The sequence below is a fragment of the Heterodontus francisci genome, unplaced genomic scaffold (genome assembly GCF_036365525.1).
Source record: "Heterodontus francisci isolate sHetFra1 unplaced genomic scaffold, sHetFra1.hap1 HAP1_SCAFFOLD_75, whole genome shotgun sequence".
Lineage (NCBI taxonomy): Eukaryota > Metazoa > Chordata > Chondrichthyes > Heterodontiformes > Heterodontidae > Heterodontus > Heterodontus francisci.
The window spans coordinates 141,888-160,719 of record NW_027141820.1 but is presented as its reverse complement, the minus strand read 5'-3'; positions in this window follow the sequence as shown (position 1 = coordinate 160,719).

Here is an 18,832-nt window from a genome sequence, read left to right as displayed (position 1 = left end):
TGCTACCTTCAGGGATCAGTGGACATTGACTCCAAGGTCCCTCACTTCCTCTACACTTCTCAGTATTTTCCTATTAATCGTCTATCCCTTTGCCTTGTTTGACCTCCTCAATTGCATCACCTTACACTTATCCAGGTTGAATTCCATTTGTCACTTTTCTGTCATCAATATCTTCCTGCAGCCTACAGATATCCTCCTCGCTATATACCGCAAGACTAATCTGTGTACCATCTGCAAACATCTTGATCATGCCCCCTACATTTACGTTCAAATCATTAATGTATATTACAAAAACGCAGGCGACCCAGTACTGAGCCCTGTGGCATGCCACTGGAAACAGGCCTCAAGTCAGTGAAACACCCGTCAACAATCACCCTTTGTTTCCTGTCACTGAGACAATTTTGTATCCAGCTTGCTGAATTTCCCTGGATTCCATGGGATTTTATTTTTTTAACTAGCATGCCAGATGGGATCTTGACAAAAGCCTTGCCAATATCCATGTAGACCATATCAACTGCACTACCCTCATCTATCATCCTTGCTACTTCTTCAAAATATTCAATCAATTTGGTCAAACAATATCTTCCCTTATCAAATCCATGCTGACTGTCCATGACTAACCTGTGACTTTCTAAGTGACACGTGATCCTGCCTCAGAATAGATTCCAATAATGTGCCCACTACGGAGGTTACACTGACTGGCCTGCAATTATTCGGTCTATCCCTTGCTCCCTTTTTAAAGAGGTACTATTTTAACAGTTCACCAATCCTCTGGCACTACACTGTATCCAGTGCGGACTGGAAAATGATGGTCAGACCCTCTGCTATTTCCTTTCTCACCTCTTTTAGCAGCCTAGGATACATTTCAACTGGGCCTGGTGATGGATCAACTTTCAAGGATGCTAATCCCATTAATTCTTCCTCTCTCCCTATGTATATCACATCCAATAATACACACTCCTCCTCCTTAACCACAATATCTGCATCGCGCCCCCTTTTGTTAAGACAGATACAAAGTATTCATTAAGGACCATACCAACATGTTCCGCCCCTACTCGTGTATATCAATTTATGTATATAGATTTTCAAAAGGCCTGTGATCAAATGAGATTTCATAGACTTGTTATCAGAAATGGAAGACATTGATTAACGTGACAGTGATGGTGTGGATATGACAGTGACTCAGGGACAGAAAGCAGAGAGAAGTGGTGAACAGTCATTGTTCAGACTGGAGGTGGAGGGCAGTATGCAGTACTGTTTCTCAGGGTTCGATTCACTCAGCGTGATATCAAGATACGACTGAAGGCAATGGATACTGCAAAGGCTATGGGCCCTGCCAATATTTGGGAAATAGTACTGAAGACCTGTGCTCCAGAACTTGCCGCGCCCCTAGCCAAGCTGTTCCAGTACAGCTACAACACTGGCATCAACCTGGCAATGTGGAAAATTGCCCAGGTATGTTCTGTAGACAAAAAGCAGGACAAGTCCAACCCGACCAATTACCGCCCCATCAGCCTACTCTCAATCATCAGTAAAGTGATGGAAGGTGTCACCGACAGTGCTATCAAACAACACTTGCTTAGCAATAACCTGCTCAGTGACGCTCAGTTTAGGTTCTGCTACAGCCACTCAGCTCCTGATCTCATTACCTCATTATCTCAAACCCTCAGCTGGCTGGTGTCATACCTAGTGCAAAGGAAGATGGTTGTGGTTTATGGAGGTCAATCATCTGAGCTCCAGGGCATCACTGCAGGAGTTCCTCAGGGTAGTGTCCTAGGCCCAACCATCTTCCGCTGCTTCATCAATGACCTACCTTCAATAATAAGGTCAGAAGTGGGGATGTTCACTGATGATTGCACAATGTTCAGCACCATTCCTGACTCCTCAGATACTGAAGCATTCCATGCAGAAATGCAGCAAGACCTGAACAATATCCAGGCTTGGGCTGATAAGTGGCAAGTAACATTCGTGCCACACAAGTGCCAGGCAATGACCATCTCCAACGAGAGAGAATCTAAAAAACCTCCACTTGATATTCAATGGCATAACCACCGCTGAATCTCCCACTATCAACATCCTAGGGGCTACCATTGACCAGAAACTGAACTGGAGTACCCATATAAATACCGTGGCTACAAGAGTATGTCAGAGGCTAGGAATCCTGAGGCAAGTAACTCACCTCCTGACTCCAAAAAGCCTGTCCACCATCTACAAGGCACATGTCAGGGGTGTGGTGGAATACTCTCCATTTGCCTGAATCGGTGCAGCTCCAACAACACTCAAGAAGCTCGACACCATCCAGGACAAAGCAGCCCGCTTCATTAGCACCCCATCTACAAACATTCACTCCCTCCACCACCGATGCACAGTAGCAGTAGTGTGTACCATCTTCAAGATGCACTACAGCAATGCACCAAGGCTCCTTAGGCAGCACTTTCCAAACCCACGACCTCTACCAACTAGAAGGACAAGGGCAGCAAATACATGGGAACATCACCACCTTCAAGTTCCCTTTCAAGTCACACACCATCCTGCTGCTGTCCATGTTGGGGTGGTGCAGTCTGAATCCGAGGCCTCAAGGCCCAGAGCTGCTCGAGGACGTCCTGCAAGGCCATCTGCAGTCTCCTCCAGTGAAAGTCAGCAGCCTTCCACCAGCCATGCTGCAGTCATTGGGGAAACACTGTGTAGGAGCACTGGGCAAGTCGAGGGAACCCATAAGACAGGCACTAAGGGAATATACAATGGTGAATAGTTCGGTTTTGTTGGTAAAATTGAATACGTTGGATAAAGATGTTAATGAAAAGGTTTTTGTTGGTATTTTTTACTGCAGGATGGAGCATCTCAGATAGGTGTAATGGTGGAGAATCGGGGATCCATGGTGGGAAAGGGCAGATGTACTGGGCATGCTCACACACCAAATGCACTTTAATGGAGTGAGAGTTCTTTCAGTTCCTATACCTCTCCCCATTGACATGGGGGCCCCGCAGAGCCGCCTACACCATCAGGAATCCCTCTATCCTAACAAAGTCACGGGATCTCTCATCCTGCTTCTCCCTGCTGAGGGAGAAAATGATGACATAGATGGTCACCCTCACCTCCCAGAATTATCAATGAACAAGGCACAGGCCTCGCAACTACTGGTCAGTTAGTGTAACATCAGTGGTGATTAAGGTTTTAGAAACTATAATCAGGGAAAAAGGACCACACACACTTGGAGAGGTTAGTGTTATGTCAGCATTGTCAGCACGGATTTCTAAAAGACAGATCATGCTTGACTGAACTAATTGAATTTATTTGATGAAGTAACAGAGAGGTTTGATGAAGGGAATGTGATGGATGTTGTATACATGGAATTTATGAAATTATTCGATAAAGTACCACACAAAAGTTTGGCGAACAAAATTGAAGTTCATGCATTAGCATCCAATTGGATCAAATATTGTCAAGGACAGAAAAGTGTGGGTTGTGGGAAATGGTTGTTTTTCAGACTGGAGGATTGTAGACAGTGATGTTCCCCAATGGTCAGTGCTAAGAGCTTGGAATACAGAGTAGAATATCAAAATGTTCCGATCTTGGAGCAGGTGAACGGGAGGATGCTGCAAACCGCCTGCAACAGGATATAGATAGGCTGGCAGAATGGACAGAGAAATGGCAGGCTTAATTTAATACAGAGGTGTGTGAGGTGATGTATTTTGTCAGAAGGAATAGGAAGGCAACATAGACTTAATGGCACATTTCTAAAGATTGTGCAGGAACAGAGGGACCTGCTGCTCCATAGGCATTGATCTTTGAAGGTGCCAGGACATATTAGGACAGTGTTTAGCAAATCATATCAGATCATGGGCTTCATCATTAGAGGCAAAGATACAAAAGGAGGGAAGTTATGCTGAAACTTTATAAAGCTTTGGTTAGGCCCCAACTAGAGAACTGTGTTCAGTTCTGGTTACCACACTTTCGGAAGGATGTGAAAGTCCTTGAGAGGGTGCAGAGCAGATTTAACAGAATGGTTCCAGGGATGGGAGTTTAGTTACAAGGATAGTTTGGAGAAGATGGAGTTGTTCTCCCTCGAGTAAAGGAGAGTGAGAGAGATTTGATAGAGGTGTACAAGATTATGATAGGCTTAGAAAAGATAGACAAGGAAAAGCTGTTCCCATCAACTGATAAAATATGGACTAGGGGACACAGATGGAAGGTTTTGGGTAAGAGATGCAGGGGTAATATAAGGAAGAACCTTCTTACACAGTGGATGGTAATGAGTTGAATTCACTTTCCATGAGGGTGGTGGAAGCTGAGACAATCAATGATTTCAGAAGGAAACTGGATGGGCACTTGAAGGAAATGAAATTGCAGAGATACGGGTATTAAGTGGGAGAGTGGGACTGACTGGATTGTTCCACAGAGAGCTGGCACAGAGGAGCCGAATGGCCTCCTTCTGTGTCGTAAATGACTCTATCAATCTCTGTGAATCTATGTTGGATATGTCTTCTGCTCCTCTCTGGAAAGATCCAGATAAATAGAAGTTCAATGAAACCGTGACCTTAACAGCCACTGACAGCTCCGTCCTCACCCTGGTGTGAGGCTCCAGGTCGTGTTACAGGAGGTGACACAGCTCTGTGAGCATCTCCTTATTGAATCAGAGTCACCTAACACACTGCTCCTGGGTTAGGTGTAGGTAGGAAAAGTGCTGTTGCAAAACCCGGTGTGGGTAGGGCAGTGCCCCATCCTCCTCCCTCTTTACAGAGCATCCCCTTCGCTGCAGCCTCTGCTCCATTTGTTGGTCATGTCATAGACCCAGAGACACTGTAACTACAGTCTCCATTCCTTGTCCATACTTGGGTCACCAAATCCTCTGTCTTCCCTGAATGTCGGCAGCAGTTCACAACACAACCTCCAGAAAACCATCCACAGCACCTCCACTAACTTAACAATGGCAGAAGTATGTCAAAAACCCCTCACCTGTAAGTTGGATGCCTGGTCCTTTTAAATAACACTAGAGGGGGTTCCTCGTGCTGCTGAATATATGTTCAGCTGAGAGTGAATAACACAGGCGGTCAGTGGACATGCACAGACCAAGTTTCAAAGACGTACATCAAAGCTGCCGGAATGGATGTTCGACACCATATTCAGACCCACCCTCAAAGGAACAACACATGTATCATACGATTGAGCGAGAGCCCTGCGCAGATTGAGACACTGTGCTGGCCACACTAGAAGTGGCCGGCTGTGAAGACTACACTAACAGCACATAGATGATACGACTGGGCTGGAGCTCTGCCCAGCATGGGGTATTGAGCAGGCCGCACTAGAAGTTCACATCTCTTTATGGATCACAGCTTCTGCACTGTCAGCACCAGTAGTGCTGTAAAGTCTAAAATCGTGGATCAGGTCAGATACAAAGGGAAAGAAATTCACTTTAAAAGGAGATTTGGAAAAGATTGAAATAAAAAGATATTCAGGAATAATGGAATGGGACTAATTAGAGGGGTGAGGGCATGGAGCGAGTTCAAACACAAGAATGAGAATATTAAAATTAAGGTGCTGCCAGACCGGGAGCCAATGTCGATCAGTGAGAACAGGTCTGATGGGTGATCGGGATTTGGTGTGAGTTAGGATACAGGCAGCAGAGTGCTAGATGGGCTGTGGTATATGGAAGTTTTTAACAGGGAGGGTGACCAGGATAGAATTGGTATAGTCAAATGTGGATTTAACAGTGACAGGGCCGAGGGTTTATGCAGCAGATGGGCTGAGATATTGGGAAGGGTGAAGTTTGTATTTGACAGATAGGGGATGGACTTCGTGATGGAGATCAATGACGTTGGCTTCAGTCTTCCCAAAATTTACATTGCAGACAAACATTTCAGTGAAACAGGGTTTACAGATCTCCTAGCCTGAAATAGAGACAACAACAGCAGCAAAGATGAGAGAATAAATGACAGGAATTTGTAATACAGTTCACAGCGGTTTACAGAGCTAACGGCTGGAGATAATCACCAGGAATAACAACGGCAGCAAGATGGGCAGAGTAAATTACAGGAGCAGGAATGCAGTTAAGCATAGTTTATAGAAATAATAGCTAGATAGAGAGACTTACCAGGGACACCAATAATAGCCAGGATGGGATAGTAAATGTATTGAATAATCTTCAGTGCGCAGTCGATACGAGTGTTTAATGAGTACCTATCATAATATGTAGAAAGATAGTAAAGATCCGACGATAAACTCCTGTCCGTTGTTGTAACATTCCAATCTATTGTTCTCAGATTCTGACCCATTGTTGTAACATTCCCATCTATTGTTCTCAGATTCTGACCCATTGTTGTAACATTCCAATATATTGTTCTCAGTTTCTGACCCATTGTTGTAACATTCCAATCTATTGTTCTCAGATTCTGACCCATTGTTGTAACATTCCCATCTATTGTTCTCAGATTCTGACCCATTGTTGTAACATTCCAATCCATTGTTCTCAGATTCTGAACAATTGTTGTAACATTCCAATCTATCATTCTCAGGTTCTGATCCATTGTTTTAACATTCCGATCTATTGCCCTCAGATTCTGATCTATCCTCTATCTCTCTGGAGCTGCTGATCCCTGTTAGTGCAGATTTTCTGGCTGACACTATGTTATAACACATTGAAAGGTACCTCTTATTAATAGAAAATGGAAAACTTCCAGTGACACAATTAGGATCCATGGAGACTGCCATTAATTACAGTCACGGAACAAACAGATTCCATTAACCCTTTTCAATCCAACACTTTTTGTTCCACAATAAAGTCGCCAATTTACCGAGTCTGGATGGGAAGTATGAGGGTTGCTGAGGGAAGGAATGGTGGTAATAGCAGAGGCACTAGCCAGAATCTTCCAATCCCCCTTGGATATGGGCATGATGACAGATTTACACAGGCTTGCCACTCTCTGGGTGAAGATATTTCTCCTCATTTCAGTCGTGAAAAGTTTACCCCGTATCCTTAGACTATGACCCCTGGTTCTGGTTTTCCCCACCATCAGGAACATCCTTCCTGCATTTACCCTGTCAAGCCATGTTAGAATTTTATAGGTTTCTATGAGATCCCTCCTCGTTCTTCAGAACTCCAGCGAATTTAATCCTAACCAACTCAATCTCTCCTCATACGTCAGTCCCGCCATCCCAGGAATCAGTCTGGTAAACCTTCGCTGCACTCCCTGTATAGCAAGACCATCCTTCCTCAGATAAGGAGACCAAAACTGCACACAACATTGCCGCTGTGGCCTCACCAAGGCCCTGTATAATTGTAGCAAGACATCCCTGCTCCTGTACTGGAATCCTTTCGCTATGACGGCCAACATACCAGTTGCCTTTTTTACCACCTGTTGCATCTGCATGCTAACATTCAGCGACTTGAGTATGAGAACACCCCGGTCTCGTTGCATATTTCACTCTCTGAGTTTATAGCCATTCAGATAATAATCTGACTTCCTGATAACCTGACATTTATCCACATTATACAGCATCTGCCATGCATTTTCCCACTCACTCAACTTGTCCATATCACCCTGAAGCCTCCCTGCATCCTCCTCACAACTCACCCTCCCACCCCGTTTTGTGTAATCTGCAAATTTGGAGATATTACAATTCGTTCCCTCATCGAAATTATTAATGTCTATTGTGAATAGCTGGGGTCCTAACACTGATCCCTGCGGTACCCCACTAGTCACTGCCTGCCACTCAGCAAAAAGAACGGTTTACTCCTACACTTTGTTTCCTGTCTGCCAACCAATTTTCTATTCATCACAATACATTACCCCCAATCACATGCATGTTAATTTTACACGCTAAGCTCTTAGAATTAGAACATTACAGCGCAGTACAGGCCCTTCGGCCCTCGATGTTGAGCCGACCTGTGAAACCATCTGACCTGCACTATTCCATTTTCATCCATATGTCTATCCAATGACCACTTAAATGCCCTTAAAGTTGGCGAGTCTACTACTGTTGCAGGCAGGGCGTTCCACGCCCCTACTACTCTCTGAGTAAAGAAACTACCTCTGACATCTGTCCTATATCTATCAGCCCTCAACTTAAAGCTATGTCCCCTCGTGTTTGCCATCACCATCCGAGGAAAATGACTCTAACTATCCACCCTATCTAACCCTCTGATTATCTTATATGTCTCTATTAATTCACCTCTTCTCCTCCTTCTCTCCAATGGAAACAACCTCAAGTCCCTCAGCCTTTCCTTGTAAGACCTTCCCTCCATACCAGGCAACGTCCTAGTAAATCTCCTCTGCACCCTTTCCATAGCTTCCACATCCTTCCTATAATGCGGTGACCAGAACTGCACGCAATACTCCAGGTGCGGTCTCACCAGAGTTTTGTACAGCTGCAGCATGACATCGTGGCTCCGAAACTCGACCCCCCGACTAATAAAAGCTAACACACCATATGCCTTCTTAACAGCCCTATTAACCTGGATAGCAACCTTCAGGGATTTATGCACCTGGACACCAAGATCTCTCTGTTCATCTACACTACCAAGAAACTTCCCATTAGCCCAGTACTCTGCATTCCTGTTACTCCTTCCAAAGTGAATCACCTCACATTTTTCCGCATTAAACTCCATTTGTCATCTCTCAGCCCAGCTCTGCAGCCTATCTATGTCCCTCTGTACCCGACAACATCCTTCGGCACTATCCACAACTCCACCGACCTTCGTGTCATCCGCAAATTTACTAACCCACCCTTCTACACCCTCTTCCAGGTCATTTATAAAAATGACAAACAGCAGTGGCCCCAAAACAGATCCTTGCGGTACACCACTAGTAACTAAACTCCAGGATGAACATTTGCCATCAACCACCACCCTCTGTCTTCTTTCAGCTAGCCAATTTCTGATCCAAAGCTCTAAATCACCTTCAACCCCATACTTCCGTATTTTCAGCAATAGCCTACCATGGGGAACCTTATCAAACGCCTTACTGAAATCCATATCGACCACATCCACTGCTTTACCCTCATCCACCTGTTTGGTCACATTCTCGAAAAACTCATAAGGTTTGTGAGGCACGACCTACCCGTCACAAAACCGTGCTGACTATCGCTAATGAACTTATTCTTTTCAAGATGATTATACATCCTGTCTCTTATAACCTTTTCCAACATTTTACCCACAACCGAAGTAAGGCTCACAGGTCTATAATTACCAGGGCTGTCTCTACTCCCCTTCTTGAACAAGGGGACAACATTTGCTATCCTCCAGTCTTCCGGCACTATTCCTGTCGACAATGAGGACATAAAGATCAAGGACAAAGGCTCTGCAATCTCCTCCCTGGCTTCCCAGAGAATCCTAGGATAAATCCCATCTGGCCCAGGGGACTTATCTATTTTCACACTTTCCAAAATTGATGACACGTCCTCCTTGTGAACCTCAATCCCATCTAGCCTAGTAGTCTGTATCTCAGTATTCTCCTCGACAACATTTTCTTTCTGTACTGAAAATACTGACGCAAAATATTCATTTAACACTTCCCCTATCTCCTCTGATTCCACACACAACTTCCCACGACTATCCTTGATTTTCCCTAATCTAACTCTAGTCATTCTTTTATTCCTGATATACCTATAGAAAGCCTTAGGGTTTTCCCTGATCCTATCCGCCAATGACTTCTCGTGTCCTCTCCTTGCTCTTCTTAGCTCTCCATTTAGATCCTTCCTGGCTAGCTTGTAACTCTCAAGCGCCCTAACTGAGCCTTCATGTCTCATCCTAACATAAGCCTAACATCAACCATCTTAGGTGGGACTTTGTCGAGATCCTTCTGAAAGTCCACTGGCTCCCCCTCATCAACTCTACTAGTTACACGCCCGAAGAATTCTATTAGGTTTATCAAGCACGGTTTCCCTTTCGTAAATCCATGATCTGTCCGATTCTACCACTGTTCTCCAAGTGCTCTGCTATAAAATCTTTGATAATGGACTCTAGAATTTTCCCCACTACCGATGTCAGGCTGACTGGTCTATAATTCCCTGCTTTCTCTCTCCCTTCCTTTTTCACCAGTGGGGTTACATGAGCTACCCTCCAATCTATAGGAACTGTTCCAGAGTCTACAGAATCTTGGAAGATGACTACCAACGCATCCACTTTTTCTAAAGCCACTTCCGTAATTACTGTGGGAAGCATTCTATCAGGCCCTGGGGATTTATCGGCCTTCAATCCCATCAATTTCCCCAACACCATTTCTCTACAAATACTGATTTCCTTAAGTTCCTCTCTCTCACTAAACCCTGTGTTCTCCAACATTTCTGCTATGATATTTGTGTTCTCCATTGTGAAGGCAGAACCAAAATATCCATTTAGTTGGTCAGCCATTTCTTTGTTCCCCATAATAAATTCCCCTGTTTGACTGTAAGGGACCTACTTTTGTCTTCACCAATCTTTTCCTCTTCACACAGCTATAGAAACTTTTACAATCAGTTTTTATGTTCCCCACAAGCTTACTCTCGGACACTATTTTCCCCTTCTTAATCAATCCCTTGGTCCTGCTTTGCTGAATTCGAAACTGCTCCCAATCACCTGTTCTGTTGTTTTTTTCAGGCTAATTTGTATGCGTCTTCCTGGTATCTAATGCTATCTCTAATTTTCCGTGTAAGCCATGGTTTGGCTACCTTTCCAGTTTTACTTTTGCGCCAGACAGGAGTAAACAATTGTTGCAGTTCCTCCATGCACTCTTTGAATTTTTGCCATTGCCAATCGACCGTCATCACTTTAAGTAACATTTCCCAATCCATCATAGCCAACGCGAGCCTCATACCTTCGTAGTTTCCTTTATTAACGTTCAGGACCCGAGTCTCAGAATCAACTATGTCACTCTCCACGTTGACGAAGAATTCTATCATATTATGGTCGCTCATCCCCAAGGGATTTCGCACAACTAGATTGTCAATTATTCCTCTCTCATTAAACGATACCCAATCTACGATGGCCTGTTCTCTAGTTGGTTCCTCAACGTATTGGTCCAGAAAACCATTTCGTATACACTCCAGGAATTCCTCCTCTGCAGTATTGTGACCAATTTGATTTGTCCAATCTATAAGCAGATTAAAGTCACTCATAATTACAGATGTTCCTTTATCGCATGCGTCTCTAATTTCCTGTTTAATGCCATTCCCAACATCACCACTACAGTTTGGGGGTCGATATACAACCCCCACGAACGTTTTCTGTCCATTACTTTTTCTCAGCTCGACCAATACATATTCGACATCGTCAGAGACTATATCCTTCCTCACGATTACGTTAATTTCCTCTTTAACCAGCAATGCAACTCCAATGGGGCTGCAAATAGGCCGTTTTACTGATGGTGTGAATATTTGGTCGGAATTTCATCTCAAGACATCTCAAGGTGAACTATGTAACCAAGTTTGTGAACAGTTTGGCTTGCTCTCAAACATTTACAAAGCAGAAGGATCGAGATAGGAAATGATTGGAACGGAGACAGAAACAAATGGCTTCAATCTTCTTAATATTTATTTGGCTTTGCAGATGTGTGTTGTGATACAATTTCGAAGGACGAAATGATACAACTATAAAGGTGGTGAAATAACAGAGACACCTGGGGTGTTTGTACACAAATCTTTGAAGGTGGTCGGAAAGACTAACGAAACCGTTAATAAATATATGGGATCCTAGGTTTGATAAATAGAGGAAAAAAGAGCAAAAGCAAGGACATTATGTGAAGCATATAGAAAATACTAGTTCGGTTCCACCTGGAGACTTGTGTCAAATACCAGAAACCACACTTTAGGAAGGACATGGAGCCTTCAGAGAGGGGACAGAACTGTTTTACTAGAATTTGTGCAGGCATGAGGGATTACAGTTATGTAGCTGATGTTGTTCACCTTGGAGCAGAGAACTTTCAGAGGAGATTTGATTGAGGTCTTTAACATTAGGAAGGGTTTAGATAAATTAAATAAAGAGAAACTGTTTCCAATGTCCAAGGGGCCGTTAACCAGAGACACAGATTTAAGGTGATTGGTAAAAGAAGCAGACATGAGGATTTTTGTTTCTGAGTGGTTTGGATTTGGAATGCACTGTCTGATAGGCTTATGCATTCAGATTCAATAGTAGATCCCAAAAGGGAATTGGATAATATCTGAAGCAGAGAAAATGCAAGGATATAGTGAAAGAGCCAGGGAGTGGGACTAACTGGATTGCTCTTTGAAAGGTCCAGCACAGATTTGATGGGTCGAATGATCTCATTATGTCTGTGGTATTCTATGTTTCTATGATTGTAGCTGCCTGTACTTTCACAATATTCCTATCCTTTCACCAGGCGTTTGATAAAGTAACACATAGCAGCCGTGTTACCAAATTAGAAATACATGGGATTAAAGAGCCAATGTCAGCCGTGGCTCAGATTGTAGCTCTCTCCCCTTTCAGTCACAAGTTTCTAGGATCAAGTGTCACTGCAGGACTTGATCACAAGAATCAAGGCTGACACTGTAGTGCAGTGAGGGAGTGTTGCACTGTCAGAGGTGCCATATATCGAATGAAACGTTAAACCAAGGCCCCGGATGCCCTCCCATTTGGATGTTGAAGATCCCATGGGATTATTTCGAAGAACAAGGGAATTCTCCCCAGTGTCCTGGTCACTATTTACCCTTCAATCAACATCACAAAAACAGATCTGATCATCATCACATTGTTACTTGTGGGATCTTGCTGTGTAGAAATTGGCTGCCCTGTTTCCTACATTATGAAACTGACTAAGTGTTAAGAAGTATTCATTAATTGGAAGTGACTTTGGGACATGCAGTGGTCATGAAACACGTTACATAAATGGGAGACTGTTCTTTTATTTACAATGCCAGCATGCAGGAAATTAGCTCAGTGACAGAAAGCAGAGAGTATTGGAGAATGGTTATTGTTCAGTCTGGAGGGAAATACACAGTGGGGTTTCCCAGTCTCACAGTCGGGATCACTGTTGCTGTTTGTTATTGCCGTTGGGTTGTGTCCAGACGGGATAATGTCAAACTTTTCAGATGGACGGAAGCTCAGAAATGTTAATAAGCAGTGAGAAGGATAGTAACAGACTTCAGGACGACAGAGACTGAATGGTGAAATGGGCAGGGACATTGCAGATGTAATTTAACACAGTGAAGTGTGAAGTGAGACATTTGGGTAGGAAGCATGTGGCGAAACAATATAAGCTAAATATCGGGCGGCACAGTGGCGCAGTGGTTAGCACCGCAGCCTCACAGCTCCAGAGACCCGGGTTCGATTCCGGGTACTGCTTGTGTGGAGTTTGCAAGTTCTCCCTGTGTCTGCGTGGGTTTTCTCCGGGTGCTCCTGTTTCCTCCCACAAGCCAAAAGACTTGCAGGTTGATAGGTAAATTGGCCATTATAAATTGTCACTCGTATAGGTAGGTGGCAGGGAAATATAGAGACAGGTGGGGATGTTTGGTAGGAATATGGGATTAGTGTAGGATTAGTACAAATGGGCGGTTGATGTTCAGCACAGACTCGGTGGGCCGAAGGGCCTGTTTCAGTGCTGTATCTCTAATCGAAATGATACCATTATAAAGTGGGTGCAGGAGTAGAGAGACCTGGGGTGTACACACACAGATCTTTGAAGGTAACATGTAGTGTCTTTGGTGTTGGAGAGAGACACGCAGTAATAAAAATGCTGATTTTTATACATCAATGGTTCGGTCCCAGCTAGAGAATTATGTCCAATTCTGATCGCCACACTTTGGTAAGGATGTCAAGATACTGAGGTGATTTACAAGAATGGTACCAGGGATCTGGGAATTCAGTTACGTGGAGAGATTGGAAAAGCTGGGATTGTTCTCTTTACAGCAGTGAATGGTAAGGGGAGATTTCAAATAGAATTCAGAATCATGAATGGTTTTGATAGGGTAATTAATGTGAAACTGTTTCCAGTGTCAGAAAGTGCAGTATTAAGAAGACACAGATTGAAGGTAATTGACAAAGAACCAGAGGTGAAATGAGGAGAATTTTCTTATACAACAAGTTGTTGGGATGTGGGATTCACTGCCTGAAAACATGGTGGAAGCAGATTCAATAATATCTTTCAAAAGGGAATGTAACAAATTCTTGAAAATGGGAAAACACGCAGGAGTCTGGGGAAAGGGGAGGGGGCGTGGAACTAATTAGATAGCTCTTTCAAAGGGACAGCACTGACACAATGGGCCGACAGACCTCCTTCTGTGGTGCATCAATCTCTGATTCTATGAGCAAGAGACAGAAAGTGAAGAGAGGGGGAGAGAGGGAGCAAATGCGCATGATGGAAAGGGAAAGAGCAAGAACGAGAAAATCCGGTTTTCGTCCCTTTTTGGGCAGAGGGATCATGATCTGCCTGTGTCCGTTTCTGTTGAGGCAGGTGACACACAAAGCTCCTGTCTCCTCATTTCCATGAAATCTACGTGTCACCCATGGTGACCTGCGCTGCTGTCTGTCTGCACGCTTAACAGAGACCTAACTGTGTGTGAGACTGGATCGTCTTTCAGCCAGCATTCAGCATTTGAAGGCACTCTGTCCCTCTTAAAGGGAAGCTGCACTGAATCACAGGAGGCTGCTGCAGCTGACTGTGAATGCTGCAATTGGAGACAAGGTAAATGGAATACTGGGACAGAGAGAGGGCTGTTTGGTTCACGCATGTGGTGCTGGAGGCCTTAGTCATGGATGGTGACAGGAAAAGAGAGACCCTGTTTCTGTGGGGTGGGTTGGAGACCACGAGGAACTCCCTCTGAAGGGAATGGGAGCAGGCGGCCAGGGAGATCAATGCAAGAAGTCTGGCCCCGAGGAACTGGCAGCAGAGCCATAAGAAGTTTAATGAGTTCACACGGGTTGACAATGTCAGTGAATTCATCTCCACATGACATCTCCTACCCCCAACATCACCATCCTCTCACACTGCTCACTGTACCACACCCCCATCACTCACCCATCAGCAGTCCCTAACACTCAGGACTCACACCTAACTTTCACATACTCCACCTCACGCTCACACACATTCCATTTATACCAGCTTCACACCCACCTCTCACTGCCTCCACATTCCCCAGCTATTCAGCTATGGCAGGGACATCACCCAAACACAGTGCAACACAATGACTGACATTTTGCCTTTTCTCTTACAGGACAAGGTTTTCCATAATCACCGGGGCCGCATTGAACCGGCGGGGGCCAGGCTTACCTCCATCCCCTGAGCCTGAGGGAGGAGATGGTTCTCCATATTATGGGACCGGCTGTGACAGAGCCCGTAGCATCCGGCATCACCGAGAGTATTCAGGATGATTTTACGTTCCTGCCTTATGTCCCTTCTTAACTCCCATCTCACCCTCCTCCTGATGTCTGGGATGATGTACAGGCTGCAGATGGGGGGACCATGAAACTCCTGCTTTCCATCCCACCCCCAATCTCTCACCCAACACCCCCCTTCTGATTTTATACTTTCCAATACTTTTCTGGGCGGCACAGCGGCGCAGTGGTTAGCACCGCAGCCTCACAGCTCAAGGGACCCGGTTTCGATTCTGGGTACTGTCCGTGCGGAGTTTGCAAGTTCTCCCTGTGACCGCATGGGTTTTCGCCGGGTGCTCCGGTTTCCTCCCACAGCCAAAGCCTTGCAAGTGATAGGTAAATTGGCCATTACAAATTGCTCCTAGTGTAGGTAGGTGGTAGGGAATATGGGATTACTGTAGGGTTAGTATAAATGGGTGTTTGTTGGTCGGCACAGACTCGGTGGGCCGAAGGGCCTGTTTCAGTGCTGTATCTCTAAATAAATAAATAAATGAATAAAACAATGATAACATAAAACTGGCAGCTTCCTAGTCACAGCAGATCCAGGAGACAGAGAGAGAGGGCAGCAGCACTGCACTGATGGTGTAACCCCATCACTTGGTCTGATACTCACAGTCACCAGATCAAATACTTAAACTGCGTGCATCTTAGAGGCTGGCGGGGTGAGTCACCAAGAACGAGTGAGCTGTAGCCAGGCCAGGGGAAAAGGATAGTTCATGTGTCAGCTCACCGGAGGGCGAGGTCACAAACGATTTATAATACACCGGACTCAGATGTGAACATTGCTGGAACAGCATACAGGAAAATGCTGATGGACATGTACACTGAGATACTTTGTCCATTGACAGGCCTGTCAGACAGTCTGTTGACACTGTCAAGGAACATGGAGGAGTCCGGCTCCAACATGGCACAGGGCATCACACAGAGCGTGAAGCCCATTCTTACTCCTGTGGAAGAGTCACGAACTCCATGACAGCAATAACGGGCCCAGCCATGATACAGTGTATGGTGATCATTGTCTCAGCTTCCACTGCAGCTTAGACGGAAGACACCCAACGTCTCAGTGCTGCAGTGGAAGCTCAGACTGAGGACATGGGATCCATGCTTGCTGCCATGCAGGATCAGACTGCTGTCATCATGGCTGTGGATCTCAGTGTTCAAAGGGGTTTGCAGGCTCTCACAGCAATCCAGCAATCTGTGATCCAGTAGATTACTAGGATTACTGAGGTGTCACCCTGTGGGAGTGAGAGTGTCTCCGTGGAGCATGAACCTGCTGTCCTCTCTCAGGATGACAGTATTTGTTCTCACATCACTGTCACTCCACCAGTGTTCTTGCTGTTACCCATCAGCCAGCCAAGGCTGCGACTGCACATGTCGAGGTGGTGTAGTCTGAATCCGAGCCCGCAAGGCCCAGAGCTGTTTGACGACGTCCTGCAAGGCCATCTGCAGTCTCCTCCAATGGAAGTCAGCAGCCTTCCACCAGCCATGCTGCAGTTACTGGAGAAACACTGTGTAGGCGCAATAGGCAAGTCGAGGGAACCCACAAGACAGGCACTAAGGGAATACGCAAGGGTGAATAGTTCAGTTTAGTTTGTATAATTGGATGTGTTGTTGGATAAAAATGTTATGAAAAGGTTTTTGTTGGTGTTATTATTGCAGGATGCTGACCAAGGGGACACTGCGATGGGTCGTCTCAGATGGATGTAATGTTGGAGAATGGGGAATCCATGGTGGGAAAGGAAAGTTGTCTTATGGGAGCCGGTATCTCAGTAGACACTCTCCCACAGTCTGTCCGGGTCGAAGGCATCCAGGAAATATCCTCCCTTCCTCCTCCTGCTCCTCCTGATGTGGCCTCCGGATTCCTGGTGCGATTGTAATGTAAAGATTGGGGTAATCATTGTCTCCGAGGAGCCGCATATTTTTCTCTACAGAGTCCTGATGGTCATTAGAATGTCTGACTGCTTCAGAATGAAGGTATGGTGGCTGCTGCCAGGATAGTGGACACTCACCAACATGATGTACTGGGCATGCTAACACACCATTAATGGAGTGAGAGTTCTTTCACTTCTTGTCCCTCTCCCCGTTGACTTGGGGCCCCCGCAAAACCACCTACACCATCAGGAATCCTGCTATTCTGAAAAACCCACGGAATCTCTCAACCTACTTCTCCCTGCTAAGGGAACAGACAGTATTATTCACCTCACCCGACATAGCTGGCCTCTGTCACACAGCAGATATATCAATGGACAACACACAGGCATCACAACTACAGGCCAGTTCGTCCAAAATCAGTGGTGGGAAAGGTTTTAGAATAATAATCAGGTGATAAAACAACAGACATCTGGAGAGGTTTGAGTTAATTCAGGATAGCCAGCATACATTTACAAAAGGAAAGTCATGTTTGTGAAATATAATTGAATTGTTTAATGATGTAACAGAGAAGGTTGCTGAAGGGAATGTGATGGATGTTGTCTATATTGGTTTGAAGAATGTGTTTGATAAAATACCACATAAAAGGTTAATTAACAACATTGAGTCTCATGGAATGGGCTGGTCAGTGTCCAATTGGATAAAAGATGGATAATGTACAGAAAACAGTGTATCATAGTAAATGACAGTTTTTCAGACTGGAAGATGTTAGACAGTGAGTGTTCCCCCAGGGTCAGTGCGAGGGCCATTGTTTTATTTTGCTGTGCATAAATGACTTGGATCTTGGAATACAGAGTAGAATTTCAAAATCTGTCTCTGATACCAAACTTGGAGCTGTGACAAACAGTGAGGATATTCAGAACCACCTGTGACAGGACATAGATACTGATTAGAATGGGCAGACAAGTGGCAGATGGAAATGTGAGACAAGTGTGAGGTGAGACATTTTGACAGAAAGGATAGGAAGGCAATATGGGTGACAGTTGTAAACAGTGTGCAGGAACAGACAGACTTGTGGGGGCATCGATCTTTAAAGGTGACAGGACATATTGAGAGATTTGTTAGTAAAACACATATAATCGTACATTTCAAAAATAGAGGTATTGAATACAAAAGCAGGGAAGTTATGATGAGCGTTTAAAATCTCTGGTTAGGTCTCAGCTGGAATATTGTGTCCACTTCTGGCCACCACACTTCAGAAAGATTGTGAAGCTCCTTGAAATGGTTCAGAGGAGATTTAACAGGATGGTTCCAGGGATGGAGGATTTTAGTTCCAAGGTTAGGTTACAAGATTATGACAGGTTTAGATAATTTAGACAATGAAAAAGTGTTCCCATTAACTGATGGAAGAAGGACTAGGGGCACGGATTGAAGGTTTTGGACAAGAGATGCAGGGGGAATATGAGGAGAAATGTTTTCTTATGCAGTGGGTGTTAATGATCTGGAACTCACTGCCCACAAGTGTGGTGGAAGCAGAGACAATCAGTGATTTCAAATGAAAGCTGGTGGGCACCTGAAGGAAATGAATTTGCTACAGGGATTGAGCGGGGCAGTGGGACTGACTGGATTGTTCCATGGAGAGCCAACATGGACATGATAGGA